This window comes from Malaya genurostris, chromosome 3 (assembly GCF_030247185.1).
Source record: "Malaya genurostris strain Urasoe2022 chromosome 3, Malgen_1.1, whole genome shotgun sequence".
In the NCBI taxonomy this organism is placed as follows: domain Eukaryota; kingdom Metazoa; phylum Arthropoda; class Insecta; order Diptera; family Culicidae; genus Malaya; species Malaya genurostris.
Genome location: NC_080572.1, coordinates 1,125,480 through 1,139,351, shown reverse-complemented (window position 1 = coordinate 1,139,351; position 13,872 = coordinate 1,125,480). Strand labels below are relative to the sequence as shown.

General features: G+C 36.8%; 1 protein-coding gene across 1 annotated transcript in view; it reads right to left on the bottom strand.

The window, feature by feature from the left end:
* The window catches only part of LOC131439414 (sex peptide receptor), a 142,438-nt gene that overhangs the window by 13,848 nt on the left and 114,718 nt on the right, over nucleotides 1-13,872 (bottom strand). The window lies entirely within an intron of this gene.

Sequence of the window (13,872 nt, the reverse complement as noted above, 5' to 3'; positions counted from 1 at the left end):
CAGTAGATAGATTCTACTGGTCGTTACCATTAGGGTATGAATAGATACTGTATTTCATGGATAGTGAGACGTGCATTTTGTTTTTCTCATTTTGAAAACTATGCAATAATTGCATCTTTTAAAACGAGGTTGAGTTTCATAGGGTATCTGTACCCTAGATCATCTCAGGTTTACCACTAATTTAACATTTTAGGATCATTACTAATAATGATATCTTCTGTCTTTGATTAATACATTGCACTGTGGGGAAAAAGGAAAATATTTGCAAAGTAGGTTTATCTTATGTAGAATTGACCGTAGAATCGATTGATGACAATTAGAATAGCCACAAAATTCACTATCATGGCCTTTTTGCCCCAATTTTTTCTTATCATAAATTGATGATGATATGATGGCATGTAGTAAAAATTATGTTGATACGTTAGATACAACAAGAGATACTCACGATTAAAAACTTATTACTCTCTCAGAGGGGAAATTTGTAAAAGGCGCCTTTTAGTCGACGACAAAAGGGTCCTTGAGGTAAAATGAACATGATAGCATTTAGTGCGGTCCTTCTAAGTACGTAGAATCGATTTTACTGACCATTTTACACCAAAAAATGCTTTGTGGTCATCTGCCTCCAAAAAGTCGTAGCGTTTTTGATCCATTTTTCCCTACTGTGCATTGGTTCAAAGAATAAGAAGAAAATATATGCATTCTGCTCCGATTTTCACGTTTTCATAACAGAAGTATAGTTCATTTTCACACTAATTTTGATTGTTAGGGCTGCTTCGGCGAAAATATTGGCTCCGAATGCATCATATGTGTGCTGAAGACCGAGTAATCGGATAAATACTGTGATGTCCTGACTAATGAGACGACTATTGGTTCAACTGCCCTATATCATTTGAATTAGTCTAGATGGCAAAATGTTCGTGTAGGTGTGTGTCAAAATATTTGATAAATTTTTCACAATAATTGTTTGGCTAATTTGCATAAATTTCAATTCAAACGAAAAGTATTATAACAGTTTAACTGAAATTTCAATTGAATTTTATCTGAATCTTACAACGGATTCCGGGATAATAGGGTGATAAGTATTAAATATTTTAATTTCCACGAATATTTTATTTGAAAGTGGCAGTGCAAAAATACGCAAAATGAATTTGCAGGTCTTGTTAGTTCATGGCTAAATACAATTCGTTGAAACAGCTGTTGCGTTCTTTATTCTTTTATTTCTGATAAATTTCCTAACCAAGAAGACTTCCGGATCCGGAAATATAGGGTAAAGTGGGTTAAAAATTTTATACCATCACTGAAAAAAGGGCGAAAATTTTCTAATTCCACCTCAAATTTTCTCCAATGGATAGTTTTTATCAGTAGACGGTCAAACAAACCGATTTCGGTTATTCTTTCAAGAATCGAAGAAAATTATTTTGAAGAATACTACAGTATTATATATGATAGTATGATTGGTATGAGAAAGGCATAACTACACCAGTAGGTGGATTAAAACAGGTTTTTGGTATCGCCATCACCGCAATCACTTTTTCAGAGATGGCCGAACCGATCACTAACTTAGATTCAAATGAAAGGTCTTATGGTCCCATAGCTTGTTATTTAATTTCATCAGGAACCGAATTTCGGAGTTACAAGGTAATATGTGAAAATGAAAAACCTAGTGGTGTAATGATGCCTTTTTCATATTACTAATATTTTCAAAAACATGACTAGAAGATTCTGTCAAATTTCTTTTTTTCAAACTTGAATAAAATTAAAAACTATCTTCGGTATAAACTACCATCACCTTTTCAATTTGTAAACAGTTATGTCAGATTAACCAAGATCATCTTATTTAAATTAGAAATTAATCTTAAGCACGCAAGATTTATCGGGGGGTAACAATTGACGCAGCCTCCACAGTTTCGCTTCTGCATTGATTGACCAAATCTTTCCAGCTTATATATCCCCCATTCTTTCAAAACCATCGTCTCCGTTAGGGGAAAGCCAGTAAGCCAGAATAGTGTCTTTTATTTTTAGCAGAAAAAACTGGTGAGTAATGTCAGACATAACTGGATGACGTAAATACGAATAAAATTGACATGCTTTTTCTACATATCTGAATATCGACAATCACACGTACTAGTTGATTTGCAAACTTTCAATACGTCACTTGCATAATTGTAACAGTAAAATTTTACGGCTGACCACATGAGAATAATATGACATTAATTACAATAACTTACTTGTCAAACCTGTTTCGAAAACACTAATTGTATAGCGAGTTGATAGAATATCCACAAACCAAAAGCCGTCATCTTGGATTTTATGAATTTTAAAATATATATTATTAATAACAACTTGTCAAGCGCGGAAAAATGCAAGTTGTAATACCTTATAAAAAGATTTTGGGCCATGAACCGTGGAATTGAAACATATGCTTGATACAGTGAAGAACAATCCGGGACAGCTGCTAGGAATGAATGCCGTCTTCAATCTACAATTTTAAACAAACTAAGATTGAAATAAGTTTTCACAGAATTATCAAAACATGCACTATTTGATGCTTCACGCAAACTTACGTGAGAAACATGTAATGTTGTGAGTGTTGAAAATTATATGGCATGAAATTCAACGATATGAACAAAAACTAAAAATTCATAGAGCAAACAATGGTAACTTCAACCAAGAATCATTAAATAGCAAAGTATGTCCGTTAGTTGACTGAGTAAATGGTCCATACAAATTTATATAGTCCCACTTGCTAACCAAGTTCAAATTACGTCAATTTTTGCGTCATTTGACATTTATACAGTAAAAATATCTGAAAATTTCTCAGTTCAAAAAAATCTTGTGATTTTACATCTTATAAGATGCACATAAATGGAGCGTCATGTTTTAAACTAATTTATATGCAAGAACATGTAGAATTGTGTGATATGAAAATTACATGGCTTGAAAACGAATGAAATAAAATACAAAATATCGATAGCAACTGCGCGAGACTTGAACAAAAGAAGCACCAGATCTCAAAGCGCTCCAGTTAATCGACTGGGCCACAGAAGCACATATCTGCTTAGTGAATAATTGATACCTCTAAACGCATACAGCGTCACTTGGTAGCCAAGTGCAAATTACATTAGGAGCTAGTAAAATTCTGCTCGAGTGGGATATTGCGTCAATTGACATTTTCTTTCTATCAGTTGTATTTTCCATCATGATTGATTGAAATTAACATGTTTAGCGCGTAAATTTCACTTACTTACACTTACTTACTTTTTGTTACATATGATTCAATTCAATTTTACAGGTTTTTTTTACGTTATCGATGAGTTCTACACAGATAAAAATATTTTGTGAATTTACATCTATTTTCATGCACATATTTGGAGCACGTAATTGAACATAAAATTACTTTACAATTCTGTACGTTTCAATACAATTTAATCGCAAAATAAGCGTTAATTGAAAGATACAGTTATATTCATTGAAAATTCAATGCAATTCAATTTAGTTTTGCACCGATGAAGGTTTTCAATCAAAATTTTGATTCAACCCATGTCTTTTACATGTTACTATTGATTTACATCTCGTGTAAATTTCATTATTTCTTTCTGTGTACATCAGTTTAGGTTGCACGTTAGGCATGATCTAAAATTCTCAAGTATCATGCATTTGGTGCAATATGCAATTTACAATGGTTTTTGATGATAGACGGAAACATTAGACCACAAAGCACACCAGATAGTCGACTGAGCCACAGAAGCACATATCTGCTTGGCTGTAAATTAGTAAGAATTATGTCACCTGTAAAATTCATAATTTCTTTCTGTGCAGTTTTGAAGAAGTAGATTTTGAACTCTATCTCAAAATCACACAATCGGAACTATTATTTGAAAGAATAATAAATACCTGGGTACTTAGAAACATTAACATTCAGATTATTATAACACTTATGTCTGTTGCAAATGAGTCTTCATGGTTGATTTGTGTGGCAATTGAAGAGCTTCATGAAACTTACAAAAGAGTTAAAAATGAGTTGTTGAGGAAAATACGGCGCCTCGCTCGCAACAAATAATTCTGATAATAAAACTATATAACTGTTGTATACAAAAATACGAAGATGAAGAAACAGCAAACCCCGTTAAAAAATCTAACTTCAGTCAATTGCAATGCGCCCCTGTACCACGGAAATCCAGGCGCCCCATCAACAAAGTCAACGACTAACCAATTAAATTTGAACAACTACGGCACTGCTCTAGACTAATGAAAATACTCTATTTGTCATACCGATCACAGTTTCATACAAATCAAAGGAGGTCATGCAAGAGTTTTGCCATTTCTGGACGGTTTGGCGTAGAGTTGCTCTATTGCATACTTGGCCGTCAATTACGAACTCAGAAATTATTTTTTATCAACTATAATCAATTTTGTAATGATCTTGACTATGTAAAAAATCAAATTGAAACCTGGCTTTATCGAAGATATAGCAAAGCTGAACTCAAGATGGAGTGGACTATAATTTTTCATGTATCATTTAAATAGGACCCCTCGATGCACTTGGTTCATTGTCATTTATAGTTCAATGATTAGTAGACCCGAAACAGTAACCGTCTAGTCGCTATATGTACCGTAACTGTTGTTTTCTGTTTGTTTGCAGGTTAAAAACATCGAGTTCAAATATGCATGATAATCAACACTCTCGCATCGCATTCAACTAACCTAATATTTAATTAATGTAACTATTCAAATTTCTTTATGAGCAATATGATGATTCACGATTAATGAACAGAATATTTTTATTGATTTGTACGAGACTTTGTAATCTTGAGAGTGTCTTTGGAAATAATGCGTAATATAAGATCATACAAACTTTTGTAAAAAACACTGTACAACGCATACAGGTGAAAATTCGTTTGGCGTATTCGACGAACTGAGTCGAATGGTAGAGCCTCTCCGAGCCTCAGTTCGAGATTGTTTTTCACAATGAAGTTTTGCTTAGCCTTTCAGTTCAGTACGAACACTCGTTCGCATCGGTCGACATTTCGTATCGCTCCGCTGCGCGCACATTCCAAAGTGTTTTTCCGCGAATCAGAATCTTTCATATCGCGGTTTTTTTCACTCGCCTGTTCGCTCACTCGCGGTGAGTAAAAATAACCCCGTTTTTCGCGGCAAGGAACGCCATATATAGTGTGAGTGTAGTGCCAGTGTTGCTGAAAAGACAGCAAAGTGAACCACCCCACTCGACCATTGTAGATAGGTGGTAACGGTGGTATTTGTGTTTAGTGAAATTTTTCTCCCGACCACGTGGATACGGTAGTAGAAGTGATAGTGCAGAAATTCCCGACCACCGTGGATACCCACCCAAACCTCCCCCCTCCCCCCCTCACTCAAACCATGACCGGCCAGACCCCTCTTGGGAGGGAGAAGAGGGGCTCAAATCTGGACCCCCTGCCCAGCAGCTCTCTCCCGTCATACATGCAGACGGGCGAAGAGATCGACAGACAGACCCTGTTACTGCGCGCTGTCGGAGAGGAGGGTGCAACTGACGTCCGCCTCCCTGCTGACCCCTTTCTTATCATGAAGAGCATCGAGAGAGTGGTAGGAAAAGACCCTCAGAAGATAGTTTCCGCCTCGAAAGAGACTAGAGGGGCACGTTATATTCTCCGGACCATCTCCCGAGCCGCCTACCGCGCGCTCCTGGGAGTTAAGGAGCTTATCAACGGCCTAAAAGTCGAAATTATCCCTCACCCTACCCTAAACCAAATTCAAGGCAAAATCTACGACCTAGATACCAAGAACTGGGACACAGAAATTCTCCTAAACTTGCTCCAACCCCACGGCGTGTGCTCGAACACCCCCCTCTTGGTCTTTTCTTTTTCTGGCTCCGTTCGACCGCAGTACGTTGGTCTGATCCGTACCGCGGTCGAGCCGTACTACCCCCTGCTCATGCTCTGCTGCCACTGTGGCAGATTCGGACACGGAAGCAAATTCTGTCCGAAGATCGAGATTTGCCTCTCCTGTAGCGCCCAACATGAACTGTCCGAGGGCACCCAATACCCAAATCCCCCAAAGTGCGTCAACTGCGGCGGGAACCATTCCGCACGCGACAGAAACTGCGACCGCTACAAAGAGGAAGAAGCGATAGTGAGACTCGGACCATCGCCCTCCTCCGGGAGGAAATCAAGTCTCTCTGCACCGAAAAAGCCGAATCGGGCAGAAGAACCGACCCCAGAATCGAAAAACTTAAGAAAGACGAACAGAAAGAGATCGACGAGCTGAAGTCGGCCCTCGCTAACGCCCTACAAGAAATGGCTAAAATGAGAGAGCAAATCCGGTCGCTACAGGGAACAGGAAGCACTCAGGAACGGCGCAGAACAATGACCCCCCTCAAAAGTATCATCAGCGACGGACCCACCCCCGCCAAGGTGCAGGCCTTGCCGGCGGAAACAGCGAAGGAGGCACTAAGGAAAGGACGACTAAGCGCACATCTCTTCTGCCGATTGTCTACCCCACCAACTCGAACCCCATCTCTCTTCCCCCTACTTACCCCCAAACCGTATCCCCATCCGGATCACACAATAACTTAAATCATTTGGTACCACGTCTTTCCTGACGTGCCGAACGAAAACGTTGTATTCGGCTTATACTGGCGGATTCAGGTATGGCCATTTAGGGGTTAGCCTATGTTTGTGCTGTTTAAGTTTGCAATAAGCAGTTCAATTTGAACTTATCTGCACTGACGATTCTAAGACGAAACGTAAAAAAAAGTATCGATAATAAAATCTGTTTTAATCCACCTAGTGGTGTAATGATGTCTTTCTCATATTACTCATTTCATCATAAATATTACCGTGAAATTCGCAAGAACAACTGTTCATTGAATAGAAACAGGAAAATTTGTTCGGACCTAATCTCAAAAATTTTACAAATCCTGTCCATCCTGTAGTTCCGGAAATAGTATCCACAACAAATTTAGGAACTCCGTATGAAACTGTAAGATTTTTCCTTTGAACATATAAGTTTGTGAAAATCGATTTGGCGATCTTGAAGTTTGATATTTGGCCGCTTTCAATCACCATTTCAAATTCTTTCGAAACCGGATTCAGTTGACCGGAATAGTCTAAGTTGATTCGTTTGCCAACAACCAATACGACCTCCAAATTGGAACAGTTTTGAACTTAGTTAAAGCTAGACTTACTATCTCATGCTTTATTTTGATTAAACCAATTAAACGAAATTTAACAAATTTACTGAGTAATGCTTTATTTGTACTTGAGGCAAAAATTCAGTAATTAGTACTCAAATTTTGAATGAAGTTTCATTTCACATATATCCAATTTGAGTTAAAATTGTCCCTTTTTGAGTATATTGTATTAAAATATTGAGTATCTGACACTGAATACCAAAAATAACCCTACTGTGTTTATTTTTTTATTCCGTTTACAATTGATTTCCAACTTCGAAACATCATATTGAGTGGCGGTCGTTTGAAGTTGCGCGTTAATCGCACCATAACACACATATCAAAAATGCTAAGGCATTAATATGACACCTATTCCTCATAAATGACACACTTGAGCATATTCGTTTCCATTCTGAAGCACAATACGGAGCACCCCTGGACACAATTTCCTCGTCGATGGCACAACCAAGATCACAGTTTATCAGTTAACAAAAAATGGCAAATTTTTAGAAAACTATAAGACCTTTCATTTGAATCTTAGTTTGCGAAAATCGGTTCCAGAGATAATTGAGTGCAAACTTTTTCTCAAGTTTTCACATATTACCATATAACTCCGGAATCGGAAGTCGGATCCAAATGAAATTCTATAGCAGACTATGGGAGCATAATACCTTTTATTTGAATCTTAGTTTGTAAAATTTGTAAATTTGTTTGTACATATCATCCTATATCTCCGGAATCGGATGTCGGATCGGGATGAAATTCAAAAGCAGGCTATGGGACCATGAGATCTTTCATTTAAATCTTAGTTTGTGAAAATCGGTTCAGCCACCTCTGAGAAAAGTGAGTGCACACCACACACACACACACACAGAGAGAGAGAGAGAGAGAGAGAGAGAGAAAGAGCGAGAGAGAGAGAGACATTTGCTCAGTTCGTCGAGCTGAGTCGAATGGTATATGACTTACAATATCGTCAGTAATATCCATGATCTCATGAGAAGACTTGCATGATTTTTATGATTTCTTAATCATAGTTTCGGCAATGGATTTGTATCCGTGTACAAATAGAAAAGCTATTTAAAAACTGAATTACATTCTATTCAATAGAAAATTATTTGTAAATTCATTAAAAACTTAGAACCAATCTTTAAAATGAATGTTTCGAATTCAAATTATGACATTCTGAAGAATATATCACCACTTAAATCGTGCAGCCCTAGGACCGTGGGTAACGCCCCTAAGCGTAAATTCATAACTGGCTCAGATGAAAATTAATAGTTTCTAAAACGTTATTATTTCTATTATTGTTGAAAACCGCATATTCCAAAATGTTATTTTCATTCAAACACTATTAGTTGTTATGCATTCCAATTTCATTAAAATTCATATTGATTTGTATTTGCGACATTTGGCGTTATTGTACTCTTAAAATATTGTAATCTAAGCAACTGGATTTGCGATCCAATTGATCTCCAGTTGCTCATATAAATTGAAATTGTTTTAATGCAAACTTTTACTCAATATTATTATGATTCTTGCTACCAAATTTCAATTTAGATTCGGGAGGACTAGATATAGGCAAACAAAGAGAAAAAAAACGAAAACAAAGACAAAAAAAAACGAAAATAAAAACTGGCAGCTTAAATTGGGGGACAGTAAAAATAACAGTTTTCACCACTTCAATCAATGATTTCAAGAAATAGGATAAATACCGGAGCTTGAGTTGAGTTTACGGGATATAAAAATACGAATCAAATGAAATGAATCAGATAAATGTTGTTATCAAGAACACTGAAACCGCTGTTTAATGAAACGATCGTTTTTCCCAAGCTGAAATACCAAGTAGAAGTCGTTTGCATGAAAATTCTCACTTTGCTTAATAAAAAAAAGTTCGTTCTATACAGCAGTAGCTGCCAACTGCAAATGAAGTAAAATCGAGTTTTTCACTTTGTCATGGAAAATCATTTCCATTAGTGATTGACATTATAGCTGGCGTTGAAGTAAAATCCTGCACTGACGAGTCTCGAAAGCGAAATCGCGGCCCCTTCGAACACTTCGTTAATCCCATTCTTCGGAGGTGAAAATATGTATTATGGCGTCGTTGTTGGTCGCTTGCGTTTGACACAATCCCCAAATGGGATTGAAAATGACGATTTGTGCCTTGCTTCGTAGTGAAGCTGTTCGCGATACGGGTTTTGCTCTATGTGGTATGGAAAACGTCACAAGACATTTTTCACAAAGTTAGCCACGCGTACTATTCGAAACCATTTACCTAACAATGCATTCAAACGGAGCCGGATCTGGCAAAGAAACCGATAATGATAAGGTTTTATTTAGCAATTCACAGTATGCTTCGATTGATATTCAAATAAGTAACTCCAATCTCAGTGAACTAGTGCCAGCCGATTTTGTTCGAATTTTCATTCCAAATGCGATATCGATTTAATTTCTGTTACTGGCTTTACTTAATAGAAAAAAATTTTAATCGTAGAAATTAAATTAAATTGCACAAACCTTATATCTTCGTAGCAATGTAATTTATTTTCAAAACCTATAGTTAATTGAAATTAATTGACTTTATCGCAATCAATGATGGTATTGTCCAGGCCTATTTCAAAGTAAACTAAGTAATTGAATCTTGAGAATCTTTAACTGAGAGCAAATCGTATTTGATAAAGTAAAACTCATTTTACAACGTCCCACCAAGCTAAAAAAGGTCGACACTACTTTCTACTGAAATGGAAAGCTAAAGTCCCTGGCTAACAACTGATTAAGAAACTAAGTTGGTTCATTCGAATGAAAAAAATTGTTATCAATTTTTTAAAGCGATAAATTTTGGCCATTTTCAAAAAGGTGTTCGATTACCGGCACCCCAAGAAATTTCGCTTAAGGGGCGAGTAGGATCTAACACTTTTGAAAAATCATTTATTATTTTCTTTATATTTTCTTATAGTAAAACATTTGAAGCATTTTCTGTGAAATTTTCAAGCCTATTGGAACGAAACTCTGGAAGTTATGGACCTTTATCTATGGCTATGTCATTCTACGAAGAAGCAAGAGCTCGGCGCGCAGGCCCAAGATTTCTACTTCGATCGACTTCAAAACTTGACAAAACATTCTTGAAATGTTTCGTTATAATAAATCATTAACAAAAAAATTATGATCTTTTGAAAATGTTAGACCCCACGGGCTCCCTAAAAAAATTAATTATTCCCAATGATTTTATAGACAAAAACCTTTAAACGCGTTTTCCTCGAAAGCAGGTTTTGAAAGTCCGTGTCCATCGTCATTCAAAAACTACTGCACCAATTTTTTCAAATTTTGCACACACTTTTTACATATAATAAACCAGACCCCAACGTTTTCCTTTTCGTTGTTTGTTACTTTGGGGAGGTTTACCAGCTACAAAATGGTGGATTTTTTTCGTGAATAATCGTAGTTTTTACTTTGAACCACCACCAAAAATTTAGAAAATTAAAAAAAAAAAAACAAACAGAAACGTTGGAGTCTAGAAAAACTTCTACTCTAACCATGTTGCGTTCATTTGTTCACTTCTGATTAATCTGGACACCACAAATCATGATTTTCTAGAAGCGTCCTCAAAACTACCTCTTCACCGACTTATTTCTCAATATTTTTCCACGAAAAAATTACAAAATGTTGTTCGAATGATGCTTTTTAACATGCAAAACATTTGAATTTATTTTGTTGAACGATAATTCTGGAAAATATTCGCAAAAATGATGATTTGTTTCATCGTTTAGACCCGAGTGCCGGTAACCGAAATTGGTAGACATTTTGAAAATGACAAAACAAATCTTTGATTGCGAAAATTTTGATAGCATCCGGTATTAAATCACGAAGTATATCTATTTCACCTCATAAATATTCAATCCACTCACCTTTCCGATTGATACTCTTCAATTCATGATACTCTAAAAAAACGTCAGGAAAAACTTTAGTGTTGATATTCACGTAATTAAAAGTTATTTTGAACGCAGCAAAAAGTACAAGTGACTGTTTGCTTCGCAATTCGGTACAAAAAGAACCCGCTGTTATTACACACACATAACATTTGTCGGATTGACGCTATCTGCTTTCTGTCAAAAGTTACGGTGGGCTGCCGGCAACCCCCTATGCATCATATGTTCGAGCCCCGACCTGGAAGGGTTCTTAGTGCCAGTAGGATCGTATGTTACTAGCCATGCAATGGTTCTGTACGCTATGAATCGGCGGCGAAGTCTGTTGAAACAAAATGGCCAAATTCCACAAAAGGAATGTAATGCCAAGACTTTGCTTTTCTAAGGAAAGGTTTATATATCTTAATTAAAAAAAACATGAAAGTTGCAGGCATGACTATCTTCAGTCACCATCATTTCTCATAATCATGAACAAATGCTCGCAGTGTGCTTTTAAAAATACATAAAATATCTTGTTTTTTAGAAGCGATTAAAAAGTATGCTTTGAAATATGTGTGGCGTAAAACGCCCGATCATGAAAAACACCAAGAATATACATTTTAAATTACGCGAAGTCATAAGCGGCCCTTACACGTGACAATATTATTGTCAATCCAAAGTATTGTCAATACCGTCAATCCAATTGGTTTGGTAACTTGAGTCCGCGTTTTTCGAAAAAATCAAGCGTTTGGAGTTTTAAATGGGAGCGGGTCATATCGCCGAAAGCCATTTCGCCGAAAGTTGTTTCGCCGAATGCCATTTCGCCGAAAGGGTCATTTCGCCGTAAGGGTCATATCTCCTGCATGTTATGTCTCCTGTATAACTGATGTGGCGCAGCCACATAACCGAAGCCGACCCGCCGTCGGAAGCGGCGGTCTCTTGCATACAAACCTGTAACCGCCTCGTTTGCCCGGTCTACTCAAAGCTAGGTTTCTTTGCTTTAGTTAGGTCCGAACGAGCGGTAGCGAGGTCGGACAGCACATGAACCAAAACGATGTGGCGTAGCCGCATTAGTATTTTTTCATTTTCACTTAATAAACGGAAAATACCACCTACATTTGCCTAGTAGATACACCTATGCAATTGCTTTGATGCTTACTAGCTAATAGTCAACAAGTTTTCTTGGGAACTACTTTCTGAGGTTCATGAATCAATCTTTATTCAAGAGTACAACAATCAATCATTATTCAAAAAGTACAATGGTAGGTTAACAAAACGGGCGTTAACGCTATCATCTTTCGTTTGTCTTTAATTTTAATCAATTCTAATTACGATTTCAGGACGATTTCAGGATTCGGCGAAATGACCCTTTCGACGAAATGGCTTTCGGCGAAATGGCAATCGACGAAGTGACCCATTCGGCGAAATGTCATTCGGCGAAATAACCCTTTCGGCGAAATGAATTTCGGCAAAACTGTTTTCGGCGAAATTACCCTGATCCGTTTTAAATATTGCAACTGAATATCGAAACATTGAGAGAAAAGGTCATTGTACATATTTAACTGTTTCCGCTCTGGAGAGAAATTATTGTAGGATTGATGAGCAGTTTTGATTTTTTGGCAATATTTTCGTCAATCCAATGAAGTTTACACTCCACGATCGAAAGTATTGTCAATACTCTTTGTATTGACAATAATATTGTCTCGTGTAAGGGCAGCTATAGGTATCTGAACATAGAGGCAGGATGATCTTTAACCACGGGTATATATCAAAACAATCAGACAAAACGCACGACAACATCGGAGCGAAAGGCACCCTTATAAAGCTTATTCTTCAAATTAAAAAAAAAGATTTAGTCTTTTCGTGGAAGACTTTCGTACTTTCCGGATGTAGGCTTGTTAAATATTATTCATTGAATTACTAACTTATGAAAAAACTTTTGAAGGCGAAGTCCTAAGCACACAATTAGAGTCATTTTACTCCCACAAACATGCGACGATGTCATTAACGATTATTCACTTCAATTGCAAACACATAATCTTTATTAGAACTATTTTTTGGAAAACGAAGGATTGAAACAAAAATCACTGGTTGCATAATTAAAAACGTCTTCATAACTATGGAAAATAACTTTGAAACAAACACCAAAAATTACATATAATAACGACATAATTAGGTTTAGTTTATTTTTCTAGATATGATGGATTATAGCTACAAACATTTTAAAGTAATATAGTTATGGTGGACTTTCAGGTTCAATAAAATTTTACCCCGCGTTTTACCCCGGGAGTACCTTTTACCCCATCTTCCAACTTCGCTCTGTCTGTTTTCTGTGAGGTTTGCAAGAACAAGCAGAGGCCATGAAAACCTTGCAACGCCTGCTTCGATAACTGCTACCTCCCATTCACTGTCTGTTCATTCAGGAACACTATTTCTCGCTACGAATGATAATTGCTTTTGTCACACATGGGGCTGGCGTAAATTGATTTGTTGCAAACTGAATTGTACAATCCATGTTATTTGTTTTCCGATTCATTGAACATATTTACTGAAGGATAGATTCTATACACTAGTATAGGACAGGTGAGAATAAACACACGTACACACTTTCATTTGATATGGGGTTGTGTTTACAGCATAATTTTCCTCTTTAATTTAGAGTTTGTTCTTGATTGTCTAGTCTGCCATATTGAAGCTGATTAATGTACGATTCAGATGGTTCGCCTTCTTCCGTTACCGTCACCGGAACGTCAGCTTCCGTCAAAATTAGTTTAATACTTTCTTTACCGGAACGTTCACACGCTC